The sequence below is a fragment of the Ursus americanus genome, chromosome 17 (genome assembly GCF_024610735.1).
Source record: "Ursus americanus isolate L20-20 chromosome 17, mUrsAme1.1.p, whole genome shotgun sequence".
NCBI lineage: Eukaryota > Metazoa > Chordata > Mammalia > Carnivora > Ursidae > Ursus > Ursus americanus.
In genome coordinates, this window is record NC_142143.1 from 48,110,942 (window position 1) to 48,131,909 (window position 20,968).

A 20,968-nucleotide genomic window follows, 5' to 3' on the forward strand; every position below is an offset into this window, starting at 1 on the left:
AAAATAGTTTAAAGTAGCATTTAGCTGTAGTTCAAACTGAACTAAAATGGTTACAGCTCAAACACTATCTAAAAAGGAAAATTGGTCATTTCCCTTGTCAATCAAAACAAACCCAGCAATCTCATTGACAATTACAATTTCCCTGAGATTTCTTCCCAACATTTCTGTAATAGGCATCAGGCCAAGTTGCTGCTGTGAAGCCATTATCTGCAAGAATCTTGATCTTGGCATTCTGAGACATTAATAAATTAATGGAAAATGGGTTAAAATTCCCTCAATTTCAGATTGAATATTATGCTTCTAAAATTAAACATGTCCCTTAAGGGGAAAATTAGCCTTTAATTTTAGTGTGTTTTAGAAAAATGAAAAACTGACTGAATTCTGTCAGGGGAAATCTCTTTGTATGGTAAGTTTCTTTAAGGTCATGTACATGTATTAGGGAGGCTGGAATTGGACTTCCTTTTAAGAAGGGTAGCAGATAAACACTTCTATCAATCATAAGGTCAGTTCTTAGAGTACTACCCAAGTTCTAATCAAGATTACTTTCCTCTGTGATTGGATACTAATTTTTTAATTCCTTGCTGTCAGATGAGCACCAAACCATCTTTTACCAGGGTAAAATTTTTCCTCTTTTTATCTTTTCATATCTTTATACTTTCCATTAACCATTACGTATAACTGTAGGCTATAACTTCCAAAGAAACAGAAGACCACAAACTCCCTGTGAGACACGACACCTCTTTTCTCCATATTTTAGTTTTCTTTGTTCAACAGCATCCACTTCAGTGCCTGGTGTATGGTAAAATTATTATTTTTTTAACATTATTTATGGTATACTAGTAGGTGTTAAAGTATCAGGTTGACTGCCAACAGTCGTAAATACATAGGGAATAATCGATATTTCTACTTGTCTCTGCGGCCATGATACTGAATATGGCTACCGGATGCCACTGTCAGTTATCACCCATGAATGTGCATTTGCTCGGTATGCTAGCACCCACTGTAGTCCCCTGCCTCCTGGATCTTCTATATGATCCACAATTATAATGATAGAAACTGCCCTGAATCTGTCTTCATGAAGTCAGGAGGTCAGAGCATTTTTGTGAGGACGCTCTGGTTTACTTTAAGATGACTGAAGAATTTCTGTGAATTCTCAGAAGCAGATTGAGATCAAACTTTTCATACTCATTTCCTTCAGAAACACACTAATACCCAGCATCCTCTCTCTATAGATTCTAGTTCTCATCACCTGAAGGTGTTGTGTTGGTGTAAAATAGGAAATAGAAAAGCCAGCAGCTTGTCACCTGATCTCTATGAGGGCAGTACTACCCAGCCTTAATCCCACTTGAAATCACTGTAGCGTCTGGTGGAGTAATTCACAGCAAACATCGAACGACTGCTAAACGGACCACACCTCCTATAGAATTATTTTATTTTAAAACAAGTAAAATGCAAAGAGCCATTCCAAAATTCTTCCCTCAACCTCTTTACTTTTCCTGTCTCTAAACATACTCTCTCACAATGTTATCATCTGTTCCGACAACTACCACCATCTTTATTTGGACATCTCTCCACCCATTAGCTATAAAATAAAGTCCAAAGTCTTTATTCTGAGACTCAGCTTTTCCTGACCTACCTTTCTAGGTAGTTTTTTTTTTTTAATTTTTTTTAAATTTTTTTGGGTCATATCCCTGGAAAATCCTGTGCTTCATTCAGCCGCACCAGACATTAAATAATTTGTGAATGATGTTTTACCATTTTTGTGTGTTTCCTCATGATTTCATCCCACCTGTACAGTGTAGTGATTAAAAGGACTCAAGATTGATTCCTGGCTCTCCAACTTACTAGGTGTGTCACCTTTCTAAGCCTCAGTTTCCCCAGCTGTAAAATGGGGATTCATCCTAGCAGCTCCTTCCTGTGTTATCGTGGTGATTAAAGTTGTTAATACATTTAAAGCACTTGGCATATTCCTGGCACACATAGAAGTAAAACATCTGCTTTTATTGTTGTTATTATTTTTGTTGTTCTGTGAGCTTTCCCACTCTATTACAGCCTTTCAACTTTACTTCTATTTCTGGAAGCTAGACCTAGCAAAGCCAGCTGGCAGTACTCCCTCTGTCATCCGAACTTCTGTGATATCTTTTTTATACACCTCTCTATAGTCTTTACACCACTCAGTAGAATCGTGTAGTAGTTTGTGTGTGTGACTATCTCTCTTCTATAAGATTGTAAACTCGAGCGCAGGGGCTATTCCATACCAACATTGTATCCTCTGCTGTGCCCGGTTTATCTCTTGGTTGACTGAACAAATAAACAAGGAGTAATTCACGTTAAGCCTGCCTTTCCCCTCAATTTAATAATATTCAAAATAACTTCTCATGTGTTGAGAACACTTTTAGCCTACAGGGCACTTCACAATCACTATCCTATTTGATCCTCCTATTACCTCTATTAAACCATGCTTCCTCCTGTGTTTTGAGAAAGCCTGAAAGGATTATATTGAGAGTCTGACGCCTTCTGATTAATACACGATTCTACACGACTTCTGCAATATAGGTCAGTTCACACTAAGCTAGTAAATTCATTTGCACTTTAAGTGAGCAAATCAAAACATAGGCTTCATGGTCATCACACACTGTTTAAGGCTGAAGAAATATTGGGGCGCCTGGGTGGCTCAGTCATTAAGCGTCTGCCTTCGGCTCAGGGCGTGATCCCGGCGTTCTGGGATCGAGCCCCACATCAGGCTCCTCCACTGGGAGCCTGCTTCTCCCACTCCCCCTGCTTGTGTTCCCTCTCTCCCAGACTGTCTGTCTCTGTCAAATAAATAAATAAAATCTTAAAAAAAAAAAAAAAGCTGAAGAAATATTTACATTTCCAGAATATTAGGTAAGAACTTTGCAGTTAATGTTTGCATATCTTAAGCAACTTTTTGTTCCTTCTCAGGGAACGCACATGAGACTGACCTTAAATAAGGTCTTTCCCCCAAGGCACTGCTGTTTTTTACGGAGCTCCTGTAGCCACAAACTAAATAGTCCTAATCTTCTCTTCCTTGTGGTACAAAGAAAGAATCCTTCACTCCAGGTTTCTCATCACCTATTGGTGGGACCTATAGGTTCAAGACTAAATCAAGGATGTTAGAGTTATTGTTATTGTTTTTATATGCCTTGTGTTGTAGGAAAGGAAGGATTTTGGCTGTTTTAAAAATTTGAAATCTAATGTACATTATTTGCCTGGATGACACAGTTTATAAATGTCAAAGTCAAAATTCAGCCTTTAACATCATATGCTGCTATTAGCAAATTATAGTAATACTAACTGCCACTTACTAAGTACTTATTCTGTTCAAGGCATTTTATAAACATTATCTCGTGTTCTTACCTTCAGAGGTAGGCGTGTATGCATCCCCATTTCAGGAAACAGAAAATAAAATAATTTGCCTAGGAAGAGTATAACAGAGCCAGGATTCAAACTGTTATGTCTGATTCCAGAACCTTTGCTTAAAGCCATTTAACCACCAGAGCAGTCTTAATGCCACATTTATACGATAAATCCTAAACCTCAATGTTGAGAGCTGAACCTGACTCCTGCCCCCCGGGCTGTTCTCCCATCTTCCCCATCTCGGGTGGTGGTGCCGCCATCCGCGCAGTTCTCAAACCAGAGCCCTAGGTCCTCCTTCATTTTCCCTCACCCTTCTTCAACCCAGCCGGTTCTTCTTCCTGCCATCATCCGGTTTGTCCCATTTAGCTTTCCGTGCATTGTCCTTGCCTCTCACTCACAGATGCTGTTAAGTCCTCTGCATCTTTGTCCTTCCTCTCCCAGTCATCTCCCAGCTCGTCTGTCTCCTCTTCACCCCCCACTCCCACTCAGATCTGTGCTCCCACAGAAGCCCCAGAGACCTTTAACTCTGATAGCCCCCAAAATGCAATGCGGCCCCACTAAGTTTCCAAGAAAGTTAAATTCTCTGCTGTGCCTGGGAATCCCTGTATACTCTGTCCCAGAGCTGCCATCTCTACTTGCCATGGTTTCCCAGAAGCTCTCTTCTCTTGGGAGTCCCAGGGCTCTTTTTTTTAAGCTCCTCCCCCGTACCAGGCTCCCATCCTCAGGGATTTTGCAAGTTCTGTTCCCACTGCCTCAGAAGTGATTCTCCAGCCCTTTACCCAGCTATTTTGTACATATCCTTTAATGTCTCAGCTTCAGTGTCACTTCCTCAGAGAAAACTTCTGTGGCACCCTGTTTCAGTTAGAGAATTGAGAATAAATATTCACTCATCTCTGAAGAACTCCAAAGTTAATAGTAAACGATGCAATAAAGTCTTCAGTAACCAACTCATATTCCTATTCTAATATTCTTACTCATTCTTCTCTACCTCCCCCTCTCCTCCCCTTTCCCCTTTGTCTCCTACTTTCTCCCCTCCCCTTCTCATCTCTACCCTCCCCTTCCCTCATCACCATCTGCCCTCTCCTTCCCTTCCATTCAAGAAACATTTCCTCTAGGTAACAGACAAAAGCATCAGGGTGCCTGAATCCCAGAGAGCCACTTGGAAGGGTTTCTGGTGATTCACTGGCCCATACCCGCAGTTGATTTCTTGCCCAAATTTTCATTAGCTATTTTCAGTGATTCCCGGAACACCATAGCTCTAGAGTCTAACAGTAAACATTAGTCCAGAGATCCAGACTTTCAGGGAATAGACCCCAAATTAGGCACACTTGTGTACAAGCAACAAATCATTTCTCGACAGTTCTTTGAAGATTGGGAAGTGCTGGAAACAGAGTACAAAGTGGCCTATATCACCTTGTGTCCAGCCCTCCTATTTTAGAAGACCCTTGTTTTAACAAAGTAGCAAATACGAGTCTTCATGATCAAAGCTCCTAATTCCATAGCTTCTGTGAGTTGACCTGCTATGGGGTCTTGCTGATTGAAAGCTCGGTGTTCTGCATTTGAGGTCATTTTAGGATCCTCAGCCTCTCTTTAATGATAGCTGTTGCTATTAATTGGGAATGTAGATGTATTATATCATCCATACTCACTGTCCAGCCTCTGTCATATTCCATACCTTCCACAGAGGGCTGAGCCTTATAGACACTGGTAAAAGGAAGATTCTCTTAGACACTCGTAAGTGTGATTCCAGATAAGCATCACATATTTGAACAAGCAAGTTTTTGAGACCTGACATGTTGGATTCATTGGAGCCTTTCATCCTGGCATGTTTAAGTTTGTGACTATCGAGAGGTTAAAAAAAAATACTACTAAGCTACACACATTCTCTCTCAGAGGGGAGGGAGTAGTGGTTGTCATTAATTCACAAAAACCGGATCAAGTACTCCAGCAATATTTCAGCAGCACACAAGGAAAATCTCACCAGCCTTTTTGCTTCACGCACTTTGGTTCCTGGCTGTTGGTTGGCTGCTTCTTAGGATCCCTTTCAAATTTTGCTACAGACTCTATCTGAGATGTCTCACACTGTGGGGACGTGCTTTGGGCTACTCTGGGACCTCTTCTCAGAGATGATTTCCTTATTTGAATGCATCTGTGGAGTCCCTTAAAGGATAGTTTTGTGCTGAGTGGGACATTTACCTTGCAGAATCTGCTTCACCTGAGACTTCCTATCCAAACAGAATTGCAGTACAAGTTTTCAGGCCTTACTTGCAGAATTCTCAAACTCAGGAGGGCATGTGGGGTCGTTTTTAGTGCGGTCATTCAAGCTGAAGATATCATTTGCCAGATATACTAAATATCCCATCTGTGAAAAAAATGAAAATTAATTTGATTTTCACAATTGTATAGTTCAGAGGCTCCATGTGAGTTTCTTGAGTACCTTGTCCAAGATATGGATTCATTAGTTATAGGTGATAAAATTAAATCCATAGCAGCATAGATGATCTGAAATTACAGAGAGAGGAATATTGAAATCGTTTACAGCACTTGAAGCTAAGTGGAAAGACAAATGAAAATCTAGCTAATGATATACTAGAATACTGCCCAGCTCTGCCATCTGCCCCTCCTTTCTCTTCTGTTAAAACTTTCTCTTAATGACAACGTTACTATGTCGTACATTAGGCAAACACTCACATAAACTTCTGGGGGGCATATAAATAATGATTTCATTTACTGATGTAAGAGAAAGTAATTCTTCACATCAACTAGAAAGTGAATTAAGCAGCCTAGATGACATCAGCATGTCCTGGGTTTATCCCAGGAAGTAGCAAAGAAGGAGAGAACTATTAATGTGCGGGGTTAATTTCTGCCAAGGACTGTGCAAAGTACTTTACCTATTTTATCAATTCTAATTGTCATAGCAATCTTGTGACATATAAATCATTATCCTTATTTTTCATAAGTGAAGCAACTGTCTTGAAGAGGTTATATTTACTGCCCAAGTTCACACGGACAATATTGTGTAAAACCTAGGATTAAACCCAGATTGACCTCACAGATCTGATTATGTGCCCACAGAAGAATGACAGTCATTATAGCCAATGTATGAAACAGTAAATATTTTAAGTATGGATGAAAGCTTTGAAAGCAGCAGAAAAACTAATGAAATGCATCTTTGTATATTCTAAACCTAAAATTCTAAAGTTGAAATGTAAGACTCAGTTAATATACTTTCAAAAATAAAAGCCTTACAGGGAATATTTAAAAATAAAAGTGAAATCTTACTATTTAAAATTAATTATTTTAGGGGTGCCTGGGTGGCTGGCTTAATTGGTTAAGCATCTGACTCTTGGTTTCGGCTCAGGTCATGATCACGGGGTCATAAGATCAAGCCCCAGGTCAGACTCTGTGCTCAGCGTGGAGTCTGCTTGAGATTCTCTCCCTCTCCCTCTCCCTCTGCCCCTCGCCATGCTCTCGCTGTCTCTCTCTGTCTCTCCCTAAAGTACGTAAATTAACTAGGTTTTTTTCTTTTTTTTTTTTTAAGATTTTATTTATTTATTTGACAGAGAGACAACACAAGCAGGGGCAGTGGGAGAGGAAGAAGCAGGCTCCCAGCGGAGGAGCCTGATGCGGGGCTCGATCCCAGAACGCCAGGATCATGCCCTGAGCCAAAGGCAAATGCTTAACGACTGAGCCACCCAGGCACCCCTAATTAATTAGTTTTTTTTTTTAATAATAAAATGTAATCATTTTAGGCCTAAGTGCATTCTTGAGAAAAAAAAAATCCCAGAACATCAAATATTTAACATTAAGCACCTGAAGTTCTGAATAAGAGGAAGAAAGTGAGACAGTGAATTAATTATCTACCACTGTTTAATCATTCAAGCATTTTTATTGATATGAATTATTGTAAAGCTACTCAGACTAAGGGAGTGGGACATAGGAATCCAGGAATCCTTTTACCTGTTTTTTCTTTGATCTTTTAATATCTCGTGCATATCCAGAGACATCTTCACAGATTCCCAAGCACTGCGTCTACAGCCCAAACCTCCACAACGAAGTGTTCGGATCTAGCTTGTCTCCAAAGACAGGAGAGAACACAAGTATACCCCCACAGTAGGGTCTGTGTTCACTTCCTAACATAATAAAAATATCATGAGTGATATTATAGCACCATCACCTAATTCAGGGTTCCGTAATGAAGGGTTTGAAATGGAACAAGTTCATTAGCTCTTGCCTTTTGGCAAAGGCTTTTGCCTTCCTTAATTCTATAGTCATGTGCAAAATGTGCTTGGACACCATAGGTTCTCAAGTTCACTGCAGAACTACTTGGCTCTTCTTTCTGCTGTGTGTACTGGTTTAGGGAGCTTTTCTACTTTCATCTTTTGAAATATTTCAGGAGTTGTTCCAATTTCTCTAAATAGTAGTATATCTTAGAGTAGCATAAAAGGCTATTTGTCACCTTCAAATGCCCTCTCTGGTCAAGAAACAGATGCCTATAGAAGACTTTTCTAACTGTATAAGTGAAAAGATGATGTTCAAAACATACTTCTGAAGACATATAAGGCTCCCTGGAGAAGGTACTCTCTAAAGTTAACACACCACAATTAAATCTCAGCAGCATCTGCTTGGACCACTATCCAATGCTGGAATCCCTTTAGGACCTTCCTTACCAAGCCCTATTTGAACACTTCTTTTTTTTTTTTTTTAAGACTTTAGTTTTAATTTATTTATTTATTTATTTATTTATTTATTTATTTATTTTTTGAGAGAGAGAGAGTGAGAGAGCACGAGTGGTGGGGAGGGGCAGAGCGAGAGGGAGAAGCAGACTCCCCACTGAGCAGGAAGCCCGACTTGGGGCTCAATCCCAGGACCTAGAGGAGATCATGACCCTAGCTGAAGGTAGTCGCTTAACTGAGCCACCCAGGCACCCCTATTTGAACACTTCTAATAGCAGACGACTTCCTGCCAAAGCCTAAAGCAGGATGGACAATGGAATTACCTGGAGAGCATTTAAAATGACCATCCCATCCCAGAGGGTTGTTGTGAGAAAGAGAACACGATGATATATATGAAAGCACTTTGTAAACTATAACTCGCAGCAAAAATGGAAGGCATATCATCGTTTATGCTATTAAATAATAATTTCTAAATATTTTGACCCATCATTCCAAGCTATCTAAACTTTCTTAGATCTGACATCCAACCAATTTCTATTTTTTCCAACTCTGTCAGACTTTTTTAATTAGAAATTTTATTTATTTATGATTAATAAATCAGCATTTATTGGGGACCCACCCAATTCAAAACAATAGACTCTGTGCTTATTATTCCTTTCCAGTGGTCACCATTGGCCCAGGCTGGGGCGGGGTGAAGGGAGCACCGTTGATGCCCTGGTCAAACGTCGTTTGCGTCTTCATTGACAAGGCATTATGGTTTTACTACATGATGGTTGAGTTGTTTTCCTTTTTTTATCTAGCCATGTCTTTAGGTCTGTACATTTGCCCAACATTGCTTTCTTTAAATACTATCTTTACCCCCTATAAAAAACCCAAGGTCAGTCAGAAATATAGATGCTTTAAATATTTCTAAGTATATTTTTGGCAACGTACAAGTAAATCGGCTTTTAGGATGTCTGTGTGGTTGGTATTCTTTTGTCTTATTTCAGATTGCTTCCTAGGGAACTAGGATACCTTTTTTTTAAACTGCATACATAGAGCCAAATCTAGCACAGGATGCCAGAGAGAGTCCGTATCTTGCTAGTGAGCCTTTCGCTCTTCCTGACTGACTGTTCCTTAGTCTTGGGAGGTTAAGAATCCTGAGTAGTAGGAATTCTTTTTCAGGCTGGCAGACACTTATTCCTACTTAAGTAGCTTCTCTGCCTCAGCAGAATCTGATGGAGATCCGTCCCATTTTTTTGTGTGGATCACTTATCCAGCTCAGACAACCTGACAGTGACTATTTTTAGGCTGAGGAAGAATCAGACTTTCTGGAGAATGATGATAAGGAGTATGATTACACAGTGGCCCTGTGTAAATGCCAAATATTTTTAACAGTCAGGCCAAAGAATTTTTCACTTGGAGGCAAATATTTCTACTTTCCCATTGGCATTGGTCACTTAAATGCCAGATTCATTTGGCTGCTTACACTTTTTAAAGCAAACAGGATATAAATTTTGTGAGTTTCCTGAAAGCTTGCTCCTGGTAGAATTATGCCCATTTTTAAAAAGTCATCAATTAGTACTGACTGTGGAAATGGAAGCTTCTGGAGTTTGTGCAGTTAGAGACATGGCATTGTCTGCACTGTGCACCCCAACTCAATATGTCTGAGCTCATAAATTTCTTTAAAAAATTTTGTGACCTGATTTTCCTCATCTTCTGTTTTAAAAGTTTAAAAACTCTTTATTATTTATCTATGTGGGATAAGATTAGAGCCTGAGAAATCGAAGTTGGAAAACTTCTGTTAGTATCCTACAAAACATGTTTAAATATCTATAAGTACTATAGGTCTATAAAATTTAATACTGAAAACTGCCATGTAAATCCTAACGTGATTATTTCGTATGGTATTATTCCCATAGCTGGGGACCTAAAATCCTTCATTTATTTAGCTACCAGGTTCTAGTTTCCCCTGAACTAATCCATGGTGAAACATCACTCTACAAAGGGCCAAGAAAACCCAAGGCAGTCTGGAAGAAGAACAACGAACTCAGAGTACTGATACTACCATATGTCAAGATCTGTTAACAACCTGAAGTAACTAAGACAGAGTGGTACTGGCATAAGAAGGACAAATTGACCAATGTGACAGAAAAGAGCGTCCAGAGACAGAACTATACATATACAGTCACCTAGTTTATGACACAGGTGACATCGCAATGCAGTGAGGAAAGAATGTTTTTTTTTCAAAGAATGATGATGGGTCAGTTATATCCATGTGGAAAAAAAATATATTGTGACCCTGCCCCATGCCATACATAGATATCAATTCAGATGGATTCCCTGTCTAAATGTGAAAATGAAATAATAAAGCCCATAAGAAGTAGTATGGGATAAAATCACACGACTTCATAGTAAGCAGAGATTTCTTAAAGAGAACATAGAAAGTACCATAAAAGAAAAAAAGAATAATTAAGAACTTCTCTTCATTAAAAGGCACCATTGAAAGTCTGAAATGGTAAGCCGTAGAGGGGAAAAGTGTATTTGCAAACCATGTATCCAATAAAAGACTCATCAGAATATGTTATTTTTAAATTCCCACAAGTCAATAAACCAGACAACCTAATGGAAAGTTGGGAGGAAAGGCTTGAGCAGACACTTTATTAAAAAAGTGTCCAAGTGGCCAATAAGCTAGGAAAGATGGCTCAACACCTTAGTCATCAGGTAGATGCAAATGGAAACCACACTGTGATACCACTACCGCACCTACCGGAATGGCCACAGTGGAAAAGACTAACCACGGCACAAGATGACAAAGATGTGGAACAACTGAAATTCTCATTCCCTGCTGGTTACAAGGTAAATTTATACAACTCTTCTGGAAAACTCTTTGACAGTATCTACCTGAGTTGACATTTTCATACCCTACAGCCCAAAAATGCACTCCTAGTTATGACTTCCACAGAAATACATTCCTGTGTTCATCAAAAGACATGGTAGAATGTTCATAGCAGCAATATTTGTAACAGCCCCAAACCTAAATAGAAGAATGGATAAACTATGGCATATTCACCCAATGAATATTATATAGTAATGAGAATGAATGACCTAAAATTACTCCCAACAATATGCAGGAATTTCGCTAACATAATATTGAGCAGAAAAAGCCAGAATCAGAAGAGTAAAAACTGGGTCTGCTTTTTAGATGTACAAAAATAAGCGATACTACCCAATGCTGATAGAAGTCAAGATAGTGGTTACCTGTGGGACAAGGGAGTGATTTAAAGGAATATACAGTGGGGTGATTCTTTGATGCTGGTACTGTTCTATTTCTGGATCTGGGTACGGGTACACAGATGTGTTCAGTTTATGAAAAGGTATCAAGCAGCTAATTTATGATTTATGCATTTCTCTGTTATGTTTGTTACACTTCAAAAAAAGTTTACAAAACACTATAAGCCAATAAGCAGGGTACAAAAAATAGCAGTCATGTAAAATGCGGAGTACGGGACCAAGATAGTCTAGAGTTAATAAAATTCCCAGGGTTGAGCTGCTACAGAGAACAAAAGTCAATCATCAACCATGCTTTAGCCAAACTCAAGTTAGCATGGGACATATTACTGAGTTTCACCTACTTTGGACTCTTCTTACCGTGCAGTAACTATGCCAGTTGTCTCCTTTAACTCCCTAGGAAAAACAGGATTTAAGATAAAGCTCATTTGAACATGGAAGGTACACTCCATTGTATTGGGAATATTTCCCAAGCAGTGTATTTCAGTAAGCAAAAATAAATTGGCAATTTTTTTGAAAGTTAAAAAAATTCTTATTAGAGTTTAGCTCATCTGAAAGAGACTGAAATTATTAGTAGCATTATTTGAATAGGCTATCACTAATAAAAATACTTTTAACTAATGGGTAAATTGAAAAGCACCCCAAAGGTACTTTTTATTGGAATGAATGTAAGGCAGGCAAAGCTAATAATACCATATGCAGTCTTTCTGCCACCCCGGGAGGTTCTAATCAAGCCTTGTGCTCTGATTGAAATGCAGGGCTCAGAGTGGGAAAACTGATTAACAAAATAAAAAATCCAGAGCGTTTCCCATGCAAACAGTCATCAGCGTATCTTATGTAATTATGTAGCCCGTAAATCAACACAGTGTGCAAGGGCTTCAACCGTAGTGTAAATATCTTAATGACTGAGCCGTCTTTAACCATGAATAATTTATATCTGCATGATCCATTTTTCTCAACTATGCTTCACTTAGGCAGGACAAACTAATCTTCTGTCAGGGGATGGGCTCTTGATTATTTCTTCCTGATTTTTCTTCTGTTTATTTTTCTCATTTTGACACACTCCATTTTTCCCTCTTGCACTTTCTTAAACAAGGGGGCCTCATTCATCCACCCTGTCTGCTTGCTTTTACTTTTGCTATGCATCATCTTAGACATCTTGGAATAAAGCCAGGGCTTTTGGACTCCTACTTTTCATAAGGCCTTCTGTAAATGGAATTAGGTGGCAACGAGGGAAATAGGCTTAATACCACAAGGCAGTATGAGCTTCTTGATGTTGTTGTGGGGAAACATTTATTATGGAAAGCAATTGCCAGAAAAGGCTAATGATCAATTAAACGTTAGCATTTGTAGATCCCCTTCTGCGATGCAGAAAGTAACTGCCACTTGGGTAATGCTGGAAAGCTTACTTGCTAAAATAGTTTTGTTGTTTTCTTAGAGCCCATTAAAATAAAGGCAGCTGAGAAACATTCAGATCAAATTCTGTGTTGTCTAAAAAGCTTATCCCAAGCATCCTAACTCACTATGCTCAGAACTCCTCAGATCCCAGTAGGTCTCATTTTGTCATTGCCATTCCGTGAAACGTACCATAGATGTTTGGTAATACCAATTGCCTTTCTACAGACAGTCCTTATGGACAGGGAACTTTGGTTACCTTCTGCAGATCTTTTGACATATTTGAATCATTTTCCTGGAAACTTAGAAATCACATCCTATTTGATGACCCATCATTTTTTAAAAACACATTGACCCTACTATATTAAAGATTTCATGGGGTGGGGGGAATTGCAAGCATTGCATGTCCCACATTTAAAAAAAAAAAAAGTAACTAAACTTCAGGAGGTTCAACAGAATCATTTTCCATAGTGGAATCCAGGAGTTCTATCCTACTCCCCCACCTTCTTGGCAAGGGATCCCCAGGAGTTACTAGAAGGAAGAGGTAATACATTTTCATCTTTGAGTCCCCAGTACCTTCTGATGTTCTTGGCATATAGTTAGCACTCAATAAATATATTTTTAAAATTCATTTTGTTGCAAGAATGATGAGTTAGCCTACAGATTTAGAAAGCTCAGTTCTGTGGGAATGTGAGGTAGGTGATCTTCTAACATGGCAAGAATCTGGTTAGGCTTCTCATCTCCTGATAAGTACATTAATCCTGCCACTGATTCATCTGATGTCTAAAGCAAATGGATCTGGTCTCAGTCATGTATATAAAACACCGACATCCAGAGTCTTTTCACAGAGGACCTTCTTGAAATGTCTGATATCCAACTTTTGTTGGAAACCCAAGTGAGAGAAAAGATTGATATCTAGGAAAGATCCCCAGAGAAGCATCTAGTTTGTCTACCCTAGGATCTGCCTTTAGATCAAGTTGACCACCATATTAGCTTATTCCATTATAGAGACACAATGATAATTGATTTGCTTTTTAGTTTTATTCCTCAACCTTGATCAAGGAACAGCCATTGGAAACCACCTCTGTGTCCTATTATAAAAATGTGCTGAGGATATTCCCCATTATATCAATTAGCACCATATATATAAAATCCCATGGGATATCTTTCTCCCTGACGGAAGAATCTCTATTTCCCATATAAGGACTAGAAGCCTTCCCCTTTGCACTGGTGATAACTGCATAATTGATCATGTTCCCTTTATTGTTCCCGTTTCCAGGAAACTCACAGTCATATTTTCTTTTTTTTACTGAAGCAAAATTCACATTATCTATAATTAACCACTTTAATGTGTACAATTTGATAGTAGCATTTAGTACATTTACAACATTGTGCAACCATCAGCTCTGTCTGGATGCAAAACTTAAGCAGGCACTCCTTATTCCCCTCTGCCTCCAAGCCCTGGCAGCTACCAATCTACTTTCTGTCTCCTTCAATTTACCTGTAGTTCGGAGTCATTTTTGCAGTTCAGAGCATCTCTGTTAATCCTTGTGGGCAAGGCATTTGTAGACTCCTTTTCTTCTTCCTGATTATTCCTTTGTATTACATATTTAGTTTAAAGCAAGCAGCCTCCAGACTTTGTGGAAGGAAGTTGAGTGGAGATACACACAAACAAGGATATCCTCCTTTTTCCCTCTAGAGCTGCTCCCACCCTTCTCCATGCTACTGTGGCCCTGACCTACACAGCCTGGATAATGGGCTCTCATGGCCTCAGTCTCCAGTTGGGTTTAGCTAATAGGGAATCATGGCAGGAGATGAGAGGGAGGGAGGAGAGGGATGGAGAGTGTTATTCCCTGGCTTCCTCGCTATGGGTTCACTGGAGCTGGCTACATCCTTTGACAGAAGGTGCCAGCTCCTGTCACGTAGCCCTTTCCACACAGTCCTTCCTGAATCCCCATTTCACTAACAGCTCTATCCTTTGCTTCTTCAGGATAGTGTAGTAAGGTGCTTTTTGCTTCTGGCCCCAGAGTATTGTATTATCCCTGTGGTTTCCCTCTAACCAGTTTTTTATTAAATCCTCATCACGTTATCCTAATTTGAGTGTATCATCTGTTTCTTGTGAGGACCCTGACTCAAATAAGCATATTCTACTCTGTGGTTCTGTTTAGCTGCAGGTCAACATGATTTGCTTAGAGTCCTCTGCAGATAAGCTAGTCTGACAGACTCTCCTGGGGCCAGACAATGTCCTCTCCCAGACATCCAGAGCATTCACATCTCTTCATGGTTTTAAGGTGCAGGACCTTTGTGTCAATCCTTAAATGATAGAAGTCTTCCTTAAGAGCTCATCATCCTGGAGGTGGCTTACTTACTTGACCATTTCAGCTGGTATAATACCCACTTTACAGGTGGAATGACCAACGATCTCAAGTTCCATCTGGAAGAAGGTAGGATACCTTTCTGCCAATAGACTCTTCCCTAGTTCTTTCAGTACTAGATAAACTCACACACTTCTCAGTCTGATCTTATGAAGCATTAGATGGAATTCATTATGCAGGCTTAGAATTTAGACAAAAGAAAAATACTCTTCATCATCAACATCATCTATGTATGCATATGCAGCCTGTTACAAGAACAGCCATTGAAAGGATTTAAGCATAGGGTTAACATGATCCCAACTACACTAGGAACTACTTCGAGCAAAAGAATATGACTTAAATTTCTGCATCATCCATATATTTAGCACATCACCTTGAATAAAATAATGGGTGTTCATGCTTTCGCTTGCTTCACCAACAAATATCACTGAGCACCTACTATATACATATATGTTGAAGACTGGAGAACCAGTCATGAGGAGGACATACACAATCCCTGCCACAGGGAACTTACATTTTTATCCAAGAACAATTAATTAAATAGCTAATTAAACAACTAATTGTTGAATGACATTTATCAGAAGTGCTGTGAAGGAAAAGCACAGGGTTCTATTAATGCATTTCTCAGGAAGATTGACATGGTTTGCAGGAAAAGGCAGGAATCCCTGAGGAAGTGACATTTGAGCAAAGCAGTGGTGAAGAAGTAGGTGAAGGAGAAATGGGGGAGAGTTGGAGCATTCCAGGTAGACATAAGGGACCAGAGGCAAGAAGGCACATGGCATTTTTGAAGAACTGAAAGAAAAGAAGGGGGCTGGAGCAGAGAGAACAAGAGCAGAATGGTGGGAAATAGAACTGGTGAGGTAAGCAGGCCAGATGTAGCTCCTTGTAGATTGTGTTAAAATTTTTTACCCCACGTGAACAGTCATTGAAAAGATTTAAGCATGGCATTAACGTGATGAGATATACACTTTTAAAAAGATCACTGGCTTGGGGAAAGGGGAAGCCAGGAGAGGATGAGGGGCTATCAGATGATGGTAATTTAGACTGAAAAAGTGATTGTGGAGATGGAAAGGATGAAGTTGAGAGCTATTAGAAATTAGAGTCAAGAGGAATTTTTGAGGATGAGGAAGAGGATGGAACTGAGATGACTCCTAGGTTTCTGGTTTGCATGATTGAGTATAACAGGAGTCAGTCACTGCGAGAAGGAAACACGGGGGAGAACCAATGAAGTGTGATGGGCTCACTCTCAGTTTTGCACATCTTGTGTTTGTTGTGCTCATGAAACATCCAAGAATTGTTCAAGGTGGCAGTGGGAACAGTGGGAGCTCTGGGGAAGGATATGTGCTGGACACATAAATTTAAGAGTGATTGCGGTTAAGTGAAACTGGGCAACTAAGGAGAAAGAATAGAAGGCCGAGTTCATATTCAGTAAACTGTTGTCAACAATCCCTGATCATCCTTGTGGTGTGTATACACACACACACACACACACACACACACACACACACACACACTGGAATATTACTCAGCCATCAAAAAGAATGAAATCTTGCCATTTGCAAAGACTTGGATGGAATGAGCCCCTACTATATACATATATATTGAAGACTGGAGAACCAGTCATGAGGAGGACATACACTAAGTGAAATAAGTCAGTCAGAGAAAGACAAATTCCATAGGATTTCACTTATACGTGGAATTTAAGAAACAAAACAGATGAACATAGGGGAAGGGAAGAAAAAATAAGAAAAAGTAGGGAGGCAAATCATAAGAGACTCTTAACTATGGGAAACAAACTGAGGGTTGCTGGAGGGGAGGTGGGCAGGGGGATGGGGTAACTGGGTGACGGGCATTCTTTTTTCCCCCCCATAAACCACTTTAATTGTATGCACATCATTTACTTCAAGAGAACCTGACACTTGTTCTAGACCCACCCCCTTCTCCTCAGTCTAACCCCAAGGTCCCCCTCCAAACAGGAGGATCCATAATTCAGTGATAGCAGGGCGCTAACAGGCAAGGGCAAGCTGAAGGGATGAGGAGAGCAAAGGTCTCCCATGACCTCCTTAAACCTTTTTTGTCAGCTACTCACATGCACTTAATGTGTAGCACTTCCCTTGTGACTTTCCGTCTGCCTCTTTTCCTACCACCAATTTCTCCTAATTGTTCCATTCTTCTAGGACACTGTAGTCTGATATAGTACCTTTGCCTTCATCTCAAAAGTGTTCTTAAGCACTGATTAGATCCTTAAAGAACAGAAAGTTAAAAGCTTCTTGTGGGTAATCAATTCCCTGCAAGTTTGCCAATATTTTTGTATTTCTTGATAGCCCTGTTCCTCTCATTTCTTTCTACAGGAAAAAAAGTTTAATATTCATTCTTCACTGTAACTGGAGCATTAGAACCATGCAAGAATCTAATTTTTAGGACCTTGACAAATATAGGCCAGGAAAAAAAGAGTAACAATGTAAGAGTTTATATTTAAACAATTTCCACATATGCTGATAACCTCTTTAAAAACTCTGATCTTTAATCATGATGTAATGCTTTTAAGAAAAATGAATACATCATGTGTACTGGGTAATGGTTGATTGTGGTTTTATAAAAAATTTACATCTGCAAATACCTGGCTATAAATAGCTGCCTCTTAGAATAACAATTCAAGAAAGATACATTGGAGGGATAGGCTCAGTGAAAAGACCTATCAGGATATAGATTTTACCTTTAACAAAGACCCAAGCTTAAAATATTAGCTTAAATGTGATAGAAGTGTATTTATTGGGAGAGTACCGATCTCTCAAGATAGGGTTTCAGAAACCTAAGCTTCCTCTACGTGGCTCCCTGCTCTTGTCTACATGATTGAAGATGGGTCACCAGTGCTGGGCCCACACAGCAACAGCAACAAGGAGGAATGAGATCAGGGAGAGCACAGCCATCATTTTTAAGAGCACATTCAGAACAGCTCACTTCTCATTTCCTCTCACTCCCCATTGGCTGGAACTTGGTCACGTGGCTGCTCCTCACTGCAAAGGAGGCTGGGAAATGTCCTTAGCTGGGCAGCTTATTATTGAAGAAAGAAGGGAAGACACGATACCAAGGAACAACTACCAGTTTCTGTCATTTGTAAGAAATTAAGTTATAAGTAACAGAGAAACTTTATAACTTTCATCTGTTAAGCCAAAGAAATTTATCTTTCAACGTGAGAAAACCAAGTGGAAGAATATATGTGATTATCACCTCACAAAGCTATCTATTAAAATCCAACCAGTCTATGGGAAGTGATTTCAGAAATTAGTCCTTCTAAAATTTTTCCTTCTATTATTGTGGTGATCATTTCACAGCCTGTATCACTATCAGATCATCACACTGTATATCTGAAACTAATGTAATCCGTTAGTTATACCTTAATTAATTAAGTCCTTCTAAAGTTCTAGAAAGATAATGTAAAGAAAAGTCCCTGCTGGGCCAGAGCTGACGTGAGGGTCAACTGAAGCAAGAAGGGACCTTGCTAGGGAGCCTGCTCAAGGAAGGGGAGGACAGCAGACTTCAGGGGGTGAAGCTCAAGGCACCAGATTTTGTGCACTTAGTCACAGAACTTGGACTGTGAGAGTTGAGAGGTGGGCAGAATCGACTACCCTAGTGAAGAAAGGACCACTAAAACAGAGGTTATAAGGACTGACCAGAGTTCTTTACCAGGGGATCCCAATGGAGGCAAATGAGGTGCAGACCACTCTTGCACATAGCCAAGGGGACCACTGACTAGAAACTGAGAGGTGAGAGTAGAGCAGGACGTGGGCAGCACCGTGACCAAGTGAGGCCCTGGAGAGAAACAAGGCAGGCAATGAGGGAGAAGGAGGAGAAGCCAGATGCTGTCGACGGCCCTAGACCGGGGTGCTAACACAGCGAGGTGAGCAAGACAAGAGAGAGTCACAACCACAAGAGTTAGGTTCGTGGGAAAACTAAAATCTTAACACTCCAGAATCAAAAAGTCCTGTTAGCAGACTAAGAGCTTTGGCTCCTCCCAGCTATTATTAATGAGATTCTGCCCTAGAATTGACAGGAAGACATACAGGCCCTAATGTTCACTTAACCTTTTTCAGGACTAAATTATTGCGACATTACCAATCATTTAAGAAACATAGTACAGGGCACCCGGGTGGCTCAGTTGGTTAAGCATCTGCCTTCGGCTCAAGTCATGATCCTGGAGTGCTGGGATCCAGCCCCGCATTGGGCTCCCTGCTCAGCGGAGAGTCTGCTTCTCCCTCTCCCTCTGCCCCTCCCAAACCTACCCTCTGTTTGTGTTCTCTCACTTATAATATAGTCTTGAAAAATGCTTGAGGTCATAATATGGCAATCATCATCATCATCATCATCTCTATAGCACTTTGTAAATTACAAAACGCTTCAACAAGATGTTGATTTCATCAAAATAAACACTGAGGAAAGGATACCATTTTGTAGGCAAGCAAGCTGACTTAGAAGGTTTTAGTAATTTGTCCGAGGTACCATAATCAAAATATTGTGAAAAAAAGAATTAAACACAGGTGTTTTAATTCCGTGTCCAGGGCTCTCACCCGTATGACCCCTGCCTCTTTTGAACTTCATGCGACTCCGAGAGTTTTCTCATTTAGTCGTGCATTCATTCAACAACTGTTTATCGCTCACCTCCTCTGGGCCAGTCATTATGCCAGGCACTGAGGATGTCGACATCAACAAGACATCACCTCTGCCTTTGCAACCAGCTTGCAGTGTGGCAAAGGACAGAAGCATGTCATCCACACTGGCCGCTGTGAAACAGTGAGGTGTGTGCCCCAACAGAAGGAATGGAGCAGGCTAGGAGCCCATGAGAAAGGGATCTCCCCAAATCACGAGTCAAGAGAGGCTTCTCAGAGGAACTGATGTTTACACTGAGTCCGCAAGGTGAGCAGGAATTGAAGGAATAAAGAGTGTTCCAAGCCAAAAATAAAGCATGTGTGGTGTGAAGTCACTACTGAGGGTGAAGTGACCCCAGATCAGGTCCAGAATAGGGAAGGACCCAAAGGATCGACAAATTCAACTTAGTGTATGCATTCCTAGTATTTGGCTACTGAAGGGCTTCATTATTCATCCTTCTCTCCCATCCATCCATCCATCCATCCATCCATCCATCCATCCATCCATCCATCCACAGTAGGTGCTGTTTAAAAAACTTATATTGAGAAACCTAGTATTGCCAGGCACTGTGCCAAGTGATAAAGAGGAAATAAAGATACACAAAACATTATCCCAACTAATGTGAGGCTTAAATTTTAATTGAAGAGATAGACCTGTGTATATATTACTGGATATGCAAGCTGGATAGAACAGGTGTCCTACCTTATCCTACTGATCTTCCTGCTATTTCTTATGTTCCATAAATGAGTGAAACCATATGATAATTGTCTTTCTCTGCTTGACTTATTTCACTTAGCATAATCTCCTCCAGTCCCATCCATGTTGCTGCAAATGTTGGATAATCGTTCTTTCTGATGGCTGAGTAATATTCCATTATATATATGGACCACATCTTTTTTTTTTAGATTTTATTTATTTATTTGACAGAGATAGAGACAGCCAGCGAGAGAGGGAACACAAGCAGGGGGAGTGGGAGAGGAAGAAGCAGGCTCATAGCGGAGGAGCCTGATGTGGGGCTCTATCCCATAACGCCGGGATCACGCCCTGAGCCAAAGGCAGACGCTTAACCGCTGTGCCGCCCAGGCGCCCCTGGAACACATCTTCTTAATCCAGTCATCTGTTGAAGGGCATCTCAGCTCCTGCTACAATTTAGCTATTGTGGACAATGCTATGAACATTGGGGTGCATATGGCCCTTCTCTTCACTACGTCTGTATCTTTGGGGTAA

General features: G+C 40.2%; 1 protein-coding gene across 4 annotated transcripts in view; it reads left to right on the forward strand.

The window, feature by feature from the left end:
• The window catches only part of GRIP1 (glutamate receptor interacting protein 1), a 650,209-nt gene that overhangs the window by 531,311 nt on the left and 97,930 nt on the right, over positions 1 to 20,968 (forward strand). The gene's annotated exons all lie outside the window — the stretch shown is intronic.